General features: G+C 40.0%; 2 pseudogenes; both read left to right on the top strand.

Annotated features, from left to right (window-relative positions):
• Positions 1-3,806: 3,806 nt before the first annotated feature.
• LOC146035507 (5S ribosomal RNA) lies at positions 3,807-3,926 on the top strand (annotated as a pseudogene).
• Positions 3,927-8,873: 4,947 nt separating this feature from the next.
• On the top strand, positions 8,874-8,993 carry LOC146035503 (5S ribosomal RNA; annotated as a pseudogene).
• The last annotated feature ends 3,485 nt before the right edge of the window (positions 8,994-12,478 follow it).

Genomic DNA, 12,478 nt, shown 5'->3' with positions numbered 1-12,478 from the left:
TAGAAACTAATGACCCATTTAATGACAGGATGTGATTTCATAATGTTTTGGCTAGTACAGAGGTATAAATATCAGTCAGGTCTCAGTTGTTCCCCACCCCTTGATGAAGTCTGACAGGACGAAACGCGTTGGGTGATCCTAGCCTCCAAATACATCCTTAAGTTAAGCGATTTTATCTCATATATTCTTTCATTTTTATACTTATATTTATATGCTTGTCTATATATTGTCCATATTGTTTTATTAAGAAAATTCCTCTTTTTTACCCCTTTGAAATAAATTTATTATTTTTATAAGAATACCTCTAAAAGATTTTTTCATTCCAGATCAGTACCTCTTTTTAATCCGTTTTTAAACAATTAGTCGCCGCTATCTTTATCCATTGTCTACATTTTTCTATGAGCAGCTTACCACTGTTTTTTTCTTAAAGACTGGCAGACACCCTTTATTGAGGGAACATTGTTTATTTTATTGAAATTTGGGTAAACACAAGTGGCGCTTCTCATCCAATCTTCACAAACTGTCTTCGGTAATATTTGAGAGGCTGCCTGGTGTACCATATCCCAAACATAGAAATGTTCAGAATTAATGAACGTACCAATAAAAGGAATGACTGGTGCCAAAAATTTTTCAATGAATCTAAAAACACCACTGAACCCGAAACCCCATGCGATCTTGATAATAAATTTTGGGAAATGGAGAGACTCCTAGCAAAAGAGATGAAAGCATGGTGGGAAATTAAAGGTCTGGAGCAATACATCTCGGTAGATAGAATACCAAGAGGTCTTAGATTAACCAAACAACCAACTTTTGGCAACATGGATACTGAATTCATGAAAAAATGGGACACCATTCTGCATGACAGCTCGATTAATCTAATGAGACTAATAGTAAGTGAAAAAAGGAAATCCCTAGTACAACTAGAGGAGGAAATAAAAACCAAGGAAGCCTTACTAAACAACTTCAAGGACAAAGAAGACTACAAAATTAATGAAAAAGTATTGAACAAAAAACTTGAGAGGATGGAGGAGGAAGTGATTAAAAGTAAAGAGAAAAAATTTATAAGAGACAAACAAGACTATGACCAAGGCAAAATTAAGAACTGGAGTCGATTCTCAAATGCACCACATCAACATCGAGACTACCATAAACAAACCAATCATACACCAAGACACAGGAATCAAAGATTCAATAACAGAAATAACGAGTCCCCACGGACTCCATACATAAGGACATTCAACAGATACACACCGTTGCAAAGATTAAAATCAACAGGAGAACAAGAAGATTTTTTATCTTCGGACACGGCCACACGAGTAAGAGAAGTAGTACGTATGAATGTAAAGGAGGACATCAGAATAGCCTCACCTCTAAAAAGAAGGTTCAACGAAGAAGAGGGTCACGAGGCGGCAGGAGGGAGAGAAAACAAGAAAAGATCGCTCATCTAGATGTTCCACCTAAGGGCATATTCAATCTCTCCAAACATAAATTGACCAAGGCAGAAACCACACTATTAAATAAAGGATTGTCCTTTGCCCCCACTGGAGGTATGAATAAATTTGAAACTTATATTGATTTAAATAAATTCATACGGAAACTCACTCTTAAGAGACACTTCGCTAAGAAAGAACACGCAACCATTCAGAACTACGAAAATAGGTCTAACTCAGGCCTGAAACCAAAATCCAGTTACTACCCGATTGAATCCAAAGGCAACAACATTAGTACCTTCTACGACCTAGTGAGAAGAGACCTGTGTGAGATGGACATGGAACCAACTACACACAAGAACCTATCAAACGCAGAAAGAGAGGCCCTAAAGAATCTTAAGGAAAACACAGAAATTGTTTTAAAACAAGCTGATAAAGGGGGGGGATTAGTTATCATGGACAGAGAAGCCTACATATGTGAAGCGATCAGACTTCTGGGGGATACAACATCATATGGAGCATTGAGCCAAGACCCCAAAGATACTTATATTGAAGAATTGAGATTACTCCTCCTACAAGGACTTCGCCAAAATATCATCACGAAAGAGGAGTACCAATATCTTATTAGATCTAATCCCATCACCCCCATATTTTATTTCCTACCTAAGATTCATAAAAGCTTGGTGAATCCACCTGGACGCCCAATAGTGGCAGGGTTTGATTCCCTGACCTCCAACCTGTCCGAATACGTAGACATATTTTTAAGTAAATACGTGAAAGAACTCCCGGCATATCTAAAAGACACAACCACCGTCCTGAACATTTTAAAAGATTTTACCTGGAAGAACACCTTTCATTGGGCCACGATTGATGTACAATCCTTATATACGTGTATCAGCCATCAGTTGGGCATTAAGGCATGTAGCGAATTTCTGGAAGAGGATGATACCCTAACACATCAACACAAGAAATTCATCTGTGACACTATTGAATATATCTTAAGCCATAATTATTTTAAATTTTTAGATCAATTTTATCTCCAGAAATGTGGAACAGCCATGGGCACCATCTTTGCACCAAGCTTCGCCAACCTTTTTATGGGGAGCTGGGAAAGGCGTTTTATTTACACAGATCATGCTTTTAAAGAAAATATTAGATTTTATAAAAGGTACATTGATGACATTTTAATAGTGTGGGAAGGCTCTGAAGAACGTTTTAATGATTTTTTAATCTATATAGAGAACAACCAAATGAATCTTCGTTTTACCTCAAATTTTAATAACATCCAAATCGAGTTCCTAGACCTTATATTGATGGGAGAAGGGAACCAAGTAATAACAAAAAACTTCATCAAGACGGTCGACACCAATAGCTACTTACATTATAAAAGCAGTCATCTACGTAAATGGAAAAACAATATCCCGTATTCCCAATTCCACCGCATCAAAAGGAACTGCAAAAAAGATGAAGACTGTACAAACCAAATAGAGATGTACAAGGAAAGGTTCAAGGAGAAGGAATACCCGATGGAAATTATCCAAGAGGCAATTGAAAAAGTAAATAATGTCAGCAGAGACAATCTCCTGGATTATAAGATAAAAGAGGAGAAGAAAGACTCAGTAGCCTTCATAACCACATACAGCCAGCATGAAATGAAAATAAAACAATGCCTAAAAAAACATTGGAATGTACTACTCATGGATACAACATTGAAAGAGATTTTACCTCCAAACCCAGAAATAATCTTCAAAAAAACTAAAAATCTTAAGGACATTCTAGCACCCAGCCTTTTATTACCAACTAAAACCAAACAGAACTCTGTGGTCAAATGCACAGGATCCTACAAATGTGGGAAGTGCAATATCTGTAAATATGTTCACCCCAATAGAAAGACCTTCACCGACTTCAATGACAAGAAAGAATTCAGGATCAAGGACTTCATGAACTGTAATACGTCTTCAGTTATATATTTACTTGAATGCCCATGCCACTTGAAATATGTTGGAAAAACGAAGAGGATACTCAAATTACGTGTACAGGAACACAGCCGCAACATCAAAAATAAAATAGACAGTCACGCCATCTATAGACACTTCGCCACCCATCATAATGCGAATCCAGAGGGGCTCACGTTCAAGGCTATTGAGTGGGTCAAACTGGGACCCAGAGGTGGTGATCTGGCCAATAAACTGTCGCAGAGAGAAATGTATTGGATTTTCGAACTCAACACCATGCATCCCCTGGGCTTCAATGAAAGTTATGAAATTGCTCCATTTTTATAAATATTTTATTATCACTGTATCACAATACTCACTTATGTATCCCTTCACCAGCATTAAAGGTTATTCCCCAGCATTCTTGTTTTGTCTGAATTTTATCTACAGTCATACCACACTCTGAGACGCCCAATCCCGTCCGATCTTGGAAGCTAAGCAGTGTTGGGCCAGGTCAGTACCAAGATGGGAGACCTCTTGGGAAAACCCGGTGCTGTAGGAACAGCAATTGACGTATTGTAACAAGAAACAGGGGTCATAACCTTCCAAATAGATTACCATTAGAGCATTGTAGTCACAATATAGGCACATAAGCACTTTATAAATACACCATGGTCTACGTTATTTATATAAATATTTATTCAATTTACACTGCGTTATTTATTTATCTAATTATATGATCTTAATATGTAATTATTTATTTAACTTAAACACTAAAGCACACTCACTAACTTATACTATAAAATTACTACTTAATGAATATTAGTATTTAATATCTATTTCACAATTAATACTACTATCACTATATTCTATTTTTGTTATCTGGATTATTTACAAAACATACCACTTAATAATAATGATTATATTATCACCGAAATTTGCATCGTAAAACTCTGATATGATCAAATATTTACAAGTGTTCTTTTGTTTATTTTTCTATGATGAATTATCAGCGTAAGCAACGCTGACAAGATGGCCGCGGCTCCTTACGATTGGAGCAAGATCACGGAGCCTTCTAGAAAATGGCCGCCGTGAATCGTTTTCTCAGACAGAAACGGACACTCCGTCAACATACACAGATTCCCTATGATGTCCAGGGAACTCCAACCACGCAGGCGCATCCCCAGACGGAAGTGTGGCACACAGAGTGAATCGCGGCTATGGACGGGCCGCGCATGCGCAATAGAAAGTCCGGGATACCGGATGTGTGGCGGAAGTGCCGCAATTAGAAAGAAACTATGGATTCTTCCTCTATGACGAGACTTTTTAGATTTTTATTATGGCGCCCTACCTAGCGCGCTTGTGGTGTTTATTATGAACTTTGTCCCGCAACGCTACTTGAGCTAGCTATTTATTTAGAAACTAATGACCCATTTAATGACAGGATGTGATTTCATAATGTTTTGGCTAGTACAGAGGTATAAATATCAGTCAGGTCTCAGTTGTTCCCCACCCCTTGATGAAGTCTGACAGGACGAAACGCGTTGGGTGATCCTAGCCTCCAAATACATCCTTAAGTTAAGCGATTTTATCTCATATATTCTTTCATTTTTATACTTATATTTATATGCTTGTCTATATATTGTCCATATTGTTTTATTAAGAAAATTCCTCTTTTTTACCCCTTTGAAATAAATTTATTATTTTTATAAGAATACCTCTAAAAGATTTTTTCATTCCAGATCAGTACCTCTTTTTAATCCGTTTTTAAACAATTAGTCGCCGCTATCTTTATCCATTGTCTACATTTTTCTATGAGCAGCTTACCACTGTTTTTTTCTTAAAGACTGGCAGACACCCTTTATTGAGGGAACATTGTTTATTTTATTGAAATTTGGGTAAACACAAGTGGCGCTTCTCATCCAATCTTCACAAAGAAATATAATCTGTCTGTAAAATATCAGAACCTACCACATCAGCAATGGATATCTATACCAGGTTGAACTAGATGGACGCAAGTCTATTTTCAGCCTTACCTACTATGTAACTATCTAACTATGTTGAGCTGTGTGCTTCATGTGCTACTTCCTGTTATACTTATTAGAAGACATGACCGGGTTTTGTTCCTAGAGAAATGAACCCTACCAAACTTAACTGATCTGAGGCACGAGCTATTCACACCTTCCCATTATTTTCCAGATCCAAATCAAGGAAGCATGTCACATGCCTGTGCTGTTGGATTTTGGAGAGACCTGGACTCTACAAAAGGGATGCAGTTACGATCCCAGCGGTCGGGATCCCGGCGTTCAGAATCCCGACGCCGGAATCCCGACCGCCGAAATGCCGACCGCCGAAATGCCGACACTTTCTCCCTCCTGGGGTGTCCACGACACCCCTGAAGGGAGAATAAATTAGTGTGCCGAGCGTAGCGAGGCACCGTGCCCGCTGCGTGGCGAGCGCAGCGAGCCCGCAAGGGGGGGGGGGGGCGATCCACGTCCCCCCCTTGTCGGCATTTCGGCTGTCGGGATTCCGGCGTCGGGATTCTGAACGCCGGGATCCCGACCGCCGGGATTCAATACTGAATCCCTACAAAAGTCCCAATGATTGGTGCTATCTTCATTCTGCCAGTGAATTTCAGTCAGCAGAGAGGGGACTAAGCATGGGGGCTATGGGGACAAAGTAGACCAAATCAATCTAATGAAGGAACTAATAGGGGCTGCCTAACTTAATGGGGGCTGCTTAAGAGGGACATCGAATGGGGAATATAATAAAGGGTACAACTCATATTGGGGAATTAATGAGCAGGGAACTATATTGAGGTAAACTACTGAGGGTGCAACTACTAAGGAGGCATTACTAAGGTTACTATTATGGGGCACTACTAAGTGGGGCTAATATATGGGACTGCTGTGGAGGACTAAGCAGCTCTTAGAAAAAAAATGACTGCAGGGCTCCCCAGTGTCCTTTATCAGTCCAACTGTGCTGCCCGGTGTCCCTTATCAGCCCAGCTATGCTTCTCAGTGACCCGTATCAGTCCGGCTGTGCTGCCCAGTCTCCTGAATCAGTAAAGTGGAGCTGACCTTTTTTTTTACTTTAAAAAAAAAAAAAAAAATATATATATATATATATATATATATATATATATATATATATATATATATATATATATATATATATATATACATATATATAGGAGAATGGGGCAACAGGGCGGCACTCCAAGGCAGAGATTTATTTGCCCCCACTGGAGGTATGAATAAATTTGAAACTTATATTGATTTAAATAAATTCATACGGAAACTCACTCTTAAGAGACACTTCGCTAAGAAAGAACACGCAACCATTCAGAACTACGAAAATAGGTCTAACTCAGGCCTGAAACCAAAATCCAGTTACTACCCGATTGAATCCAAAGGCAACAACATTAGTACCTTCTACGACCTAGTGAGAAGAGACCTGTGTGAGAAGGACATGGAACCAACTACACACAAGAACCTATCAAACGCAGAAAGAGAGGCCCTAAAGAATCTTAAGGAAAACACAGAAATCGTTTTAAAACAAGCTGATAAAGGGGGGGGATTAGTTATCATGGACAGAGAAGCCTACATATGTGAAGCGATCAGACTTCTGGGGGATACAACATCATATGGAGCATTGAGCCAAGACCCCAAAGATACTTATATTGAAGAATTGAGATTACTCCTCCTACAAGGACTTCGCCAAAATATCATCACGAAAGAGGAGTACCAATATCTTATTAGATCTAATCCCATCACCCCCATATTTTATTTCCTACCTAAGATTCATAAAAGCTTGGTGAATCCACCTGGACGCCCAATAGTGGCAGGGATTGATTCCCTGACCTCCAACCTGTCCGAATACGTAGACATATTTTTAAGTAAATACGTGAAAGAACTCCCGGCATATCTAAAAGACACAACCACCGTCCTGAACATTTTAAAAGATTTTACCTGGAAGAACACCTTTCATTGGGCCACGATTGATGTACAATCCTTAAAAACGTGTATCAGCCATCAGTTGGGCATTAAGGCATGTAGCGAATTTCTGGAAGAGGATGATACCCTAACACATCAACACAAGAAATTCATCTGTGACACTATTGAATATATCTTAAGCCATAATTATTTTAAATTTTTAGATCAATTTTATCTCCAGAAATGTGGAACAGCCATGGGCACCATCTTTGCACCAAGCTTCGCCAACCTTTTTATGGGGAGCTGGGAAAGGCGTTTTATTTACACAGATCATGCTTTTAAAGAAAATATTAGATTTTATAAAAGGTACATTGATGACATTTTAATAGTGTGGGAAGGCTCTGAAGAACGTTTTAATGATTTTTTAATCTATATAGAGAACAACCAAATGAATCTTCGTTTTACCTCAAATTTTAATAACATCCAAATCGAGTTCCTAGACCTTATATTGATGGGAGAAGGGAACCAAGTAATAACAAAAAACTTCATCAAGACGGTCGACACCAATAGCTACTTACATTATAAAAGCAGTCATCTACGTAAATGGAAAAACAATATCCCGTATTCCCAATTCCACCGCATCAAAAGGAACTGCAAAAAAGATGAAGACTGTACAAACCAAATAGAGATGTACAAGGAAAGGTTCAAGGATAAGGAATACCCGATGGAAATTATCCAAGAGGCAATTGAAAAAGTAAATAATGTCAGCAGAGACAATCTCCTGGATTATAAGATAAAAGAGGAGAAGAAAGACTCAGTAGCCTTCATAACCACATACAGCCAGCATGAAATGAAAATAAAACAATGCCTAAAAAAACATTGGAATGTACTACTCATGGATACAACATTGAAAGAGATTTTACCTCCAAACCCAGAAATAATCTTCAAAAAATCTAAAAATCTTAAGGACATTCTAGCACCCAGCCTTTTATTACCAACTAAAACCAAACAGAACTCTGTGGTCAAATGCACAGGATCCTACAAATGTGGGAAGTGCAATATCTGTAAATATGTTCACCCCAATAGAAAGACCTTCACCGACTTCAATGACAAGAAAGAATTCAGGATCAAGGACTTCATGAACTGTAATACGTCTTCAGTTATATATTTACTTGAATGCCCATGCCACTTGAAATATGTTGGAAAAACGAAGAGGATACTCAAATTACGTGTACAGGAACACAGCCGCAACATCAAAAATAAAATAGACAGTCACGCCATCTATAGACACTTCGCCACCCATCATAATGCGAATCCAGAGGGGCTCACGTTCAAGGCTATTGAGTGGGTCAAACTGGGACCCAGAGGTGGTGATCTGGCCAATAAACTGTCGCAGAGAGAAAATAATTGGATTTTCGAACTCAACACCATGCATCCCCTGGGCTTCAATGAAAGTTATGAAATTGCTCCATTTTTATAAATATTTTATTATCACTGTATCACAATACTCACTTATGTATCCCTTCACCAGCATTAAAGGTTATTCCCCAGCATTCTTGTTTTGTCTGAATTTTATCTACAGTCATACCACACTCTGAGACGCCCAATCCCGTCCGATCTTGGAAGCTAAGCAGTGTTGGGCCAGGTCAGTACCAAGATGGGAGACCTCTTGGGAAAACCCGGTGCTGTAGGAACAGCAATTGACGTATTGTAACAAGAAACAGGGGTCATAACCTTCCAAATAGATTACCATTAGAGCATTGTAGTCACAATATAGGCACATAAGCACTTTATAAATACACCATGGTCTACGTTATTTATATAAATATTTATTCAATTTACACTGCGTTATTTATTTATCTAATTATATGATCTTAATATGTAATTATTTATTTAACTTAAACACTAAAGCACACTCACTAACTTATACTATAAAATTACTACTTAATGAATATTAGTATTTAATATCTATTTCACAATTAATACTACTATCACTATATTCTATTTTTGTTATCTGGATTATTTACAAAACATACCACTTAATAATAATGATTATATTATCACCGAAATTTGCATCGTAAAACTCTGATATGATCAAATATTTACAAGTGTTCTTTTGTTTATTTTTCTATGATGAATTATCAGCGTAAGCAACGCTGACAAGATGGCCGCGGCTCCTTACGATTGGAGCAAGATCACGGAGCCTTCTAGAAAATGGCCGCCGTGAATCGTTTTCTCAGACAGAAACGGACACTCCGTCAACATACACAGATTCCCTATGATGTCCAGGGAACTCCAACCACGCAGGCGCATCCCCAGACGGAAGTGTGGCACACAGAGTGAATCGCGGCTATGGACGGGCCGCGCATGCGCAATAGAAAGTCCGGGATACCGGATGTGTGGCGGAAGTGCCGCAATTAGAAAGAAACTATGGATTCTTCCTCTATGACGAGACTTTTTAGATTTTTATTATGGCGCCCTACCTAGCGCGCTTGTGGTGTTTATTATGAACTTTGTCCCGCAACGCTACTTGAGCTAGCTATTTATTTAGAAACTAATGACCCATTTAATGACAGGATGTGATTTCATAATGTTTTGGCTAGTACAGAGGTATAAATATCAGTCAGGTCTCAGTTGTTCCCCACCCCTTGATGAAGTCTGACAGGACGAAACGCGTTGGGTGATCCTAGCCTCCAAATACATCCTTAAGTTAAGCGATTTTATCTCATATATTCTTTCATTTTTATACTTATATTTATATGCTTGTCTATATATTGTCCATATTGTTTTATTAAGAAAATTCCTCTTTTTTACCCCTTTGAAATAAATTTATTATTTTTATAAGAATACCTCTAAAAGATTTTTTCATTCCAGATCAGTACCTCTTTTTAATCCGTTTTTAAACAATTAGTCGCCGCTATCTTTATCCATTGTCTACATTTTTCTATGAGCAGCTTACCACTGTTTTTTTCTTAAAGACTGGCAGACACCCTTTATTGAGGGAACATTGTTTATTTTATTGAAATTTGGGTAAACACAAGTGGCGCTTCTCATCCAATCTTCACAAAGAAATATAATCTGTCTGTAAAATATCAGAACCTACCACATCAGCAATGGATATCTATACCAGGTTGAACTAGATGGACGCAAGTCTATTTTCAGCCTTACCTACTATGTAACTATCTAACTATGTTGAGCTGTGTGCTTCATGTGCTACTTCCTGTTATACTTATTAGAAGACATGACCGGGTTTTGTTCCTAGAGAAATGAACCCTACCAAACTTAACTGATCTGAGGCACGAGCTATTCACACCTTCCCATTATTTTCCAGATCCAAATCAAGGAAGCATGTCACATGCCTGTGCTGTTGGATTTTGGAGAGACCTGGACTCTACAAAAGGGATGCAGTTACGATCCCAGCGGTCGGGATCCCGGCGTTCAGAATCCCGATGCTGGAATCCCGACCGCCGAAATGCCGACCGCCGAAATGCCGACACTTTCTCCCTCCTGGGGTGTCCACGACACCCCTGAAGGGAGAATAAATTAGTGTGCCGAGCGTAGCGAGGCACCGGGCCCGCTGCGTGGCGAGCGTAGCGAGCCCGCAAGGGGGGGGGGGGGGGGGCGATCCACGTCCCCCCCTTGTCGGCATTTCGGCTGTCGGGATTCCGGCGTCGGGATTCTGAACGCCGGGATCCCGACCGCCGGGATTCAATACTGAATCCCTACAAAAGTCCCAATGATTGGTGCTATCTTCATTCTGCCAGTGAATTTCAGTCAGCAGAGAGGGGACTAAGCATGGGGGCTATGGGGACAAAGTAGACCAAATCAATCTAATGAAGGAACTAATAGGGGCTGCCTAACTTAATGGGGGCTGCTTAAGAGGGACATCGAATGGGGAATATAAAGGGTACAACTCATATTGGGGAATTAATGAGCAGGGAACTATATTGAGGTAAACTACTGAGGGTGCAACTACTAAGGAGGCATTACTAAGGTTACTATTATGGGGCACTACTAAGTGGGGCTAATATATGGGACTGCTGTGGAGGACTAAGCAGCTCTTAGAAAAAAAAATGACTGCAGGGCTCCCCAGTGTCCTTTATCAGTCCAACTGTGCTGCCCGGTGTCCCTTATCAGCCCAGCTATGCTTCTCAGTGACCCGTATCAGTCCGGCTGTGCTGCCCAGTCTCCTGAATCAGTAAAGTGGAGCTGACCTTTTTTTTTACTTTAAAAAAAAAAAAATATATATATATATATATATATATATATATATATATATATATATATATAGGAGAATGGGGCAACAGGGCGGCACTCCAAGGCAGAGATTTATTCTGGTGCAGGGTCCATAATAGAAATGCAAATACACTTACCCCCCCAGGGTGAAGGAGTTCAGACCAGCACTCAATGTAGTAGTGAAGAAAAACGAAGGTTTATTTCAAGTACATCAGAAACAAACAGCAGCTGTCCCGACAGCTGTTTCTACTGGGCTTATGCCAGTTGTCATCAGGGGAACAGAAGCACACAGAATGAACAGTATATAAAGCAAAAAAAGCGCCAAACTGACATGCAAATGAGGTCCAATTAACCTATCAAGTCATTGATGACGGCCCTGGTACAGTGACCTATGTGTGGGCGTGTAATACTGTCCAACTGACAGCTGGGGTTCCCTGCGCGTCAGAGAGGAATGTCTCTGAGCGCCAGGACCCGCTGTCAGCTGTGTGCGAGCGGCTGGTTGCTGTGGTAACAGACGCACCAAGCAGCGGCAAGAGTGTATGGGGAAGGGAATCCTGTGATACGTGCTGTATGCAGCGATGGCAGCAGCCTGCTGTCAATCGCTCCTGAGTAGCGGGGAGCAGCCTCTGGAGTGTGTCTGGCTCATATGCAAGCGGCATCACCATCAGTGATGTCCGCTTCCACGGAGCGGAAGGTGTCAGGTGGGCTGGTATGGTGTGTGAAAGCGCTGGGAGACACTGTGGCACAACGGGGCTTAAATGTCTTACACAGCAATATACATAATGGCATTGACTCCAGCGTTGTCTATACGCACGGAGCAGAGGATCTCCGGCAGGCTTATGTGGTGCTATGTGGCACATCAGCGCATGACATATAAAGCAATACCCATAGCAAGCTGGATAACATGAATCCAAAAACGACACGTGTAAAGCGAGTAACACAG

The sequence above is a fragment of the Crinia signifera genome, chromosome 1 (assembly GCF_055691185.1).
Source record: "Crinia signifera chromosome 1, ASM5569118v1, whole genome shotgun sequence".
Classification (NCBI taxonomy): domain Eukaryota; kingdom Metazoa; phylum Chordata; class Amphibia; order Anura; family Myobatrachidae; genus Crinia; species Crinia signifera.
This window is presented reverse-complemented; position numbering and strand designations above follow the sequence as displayed.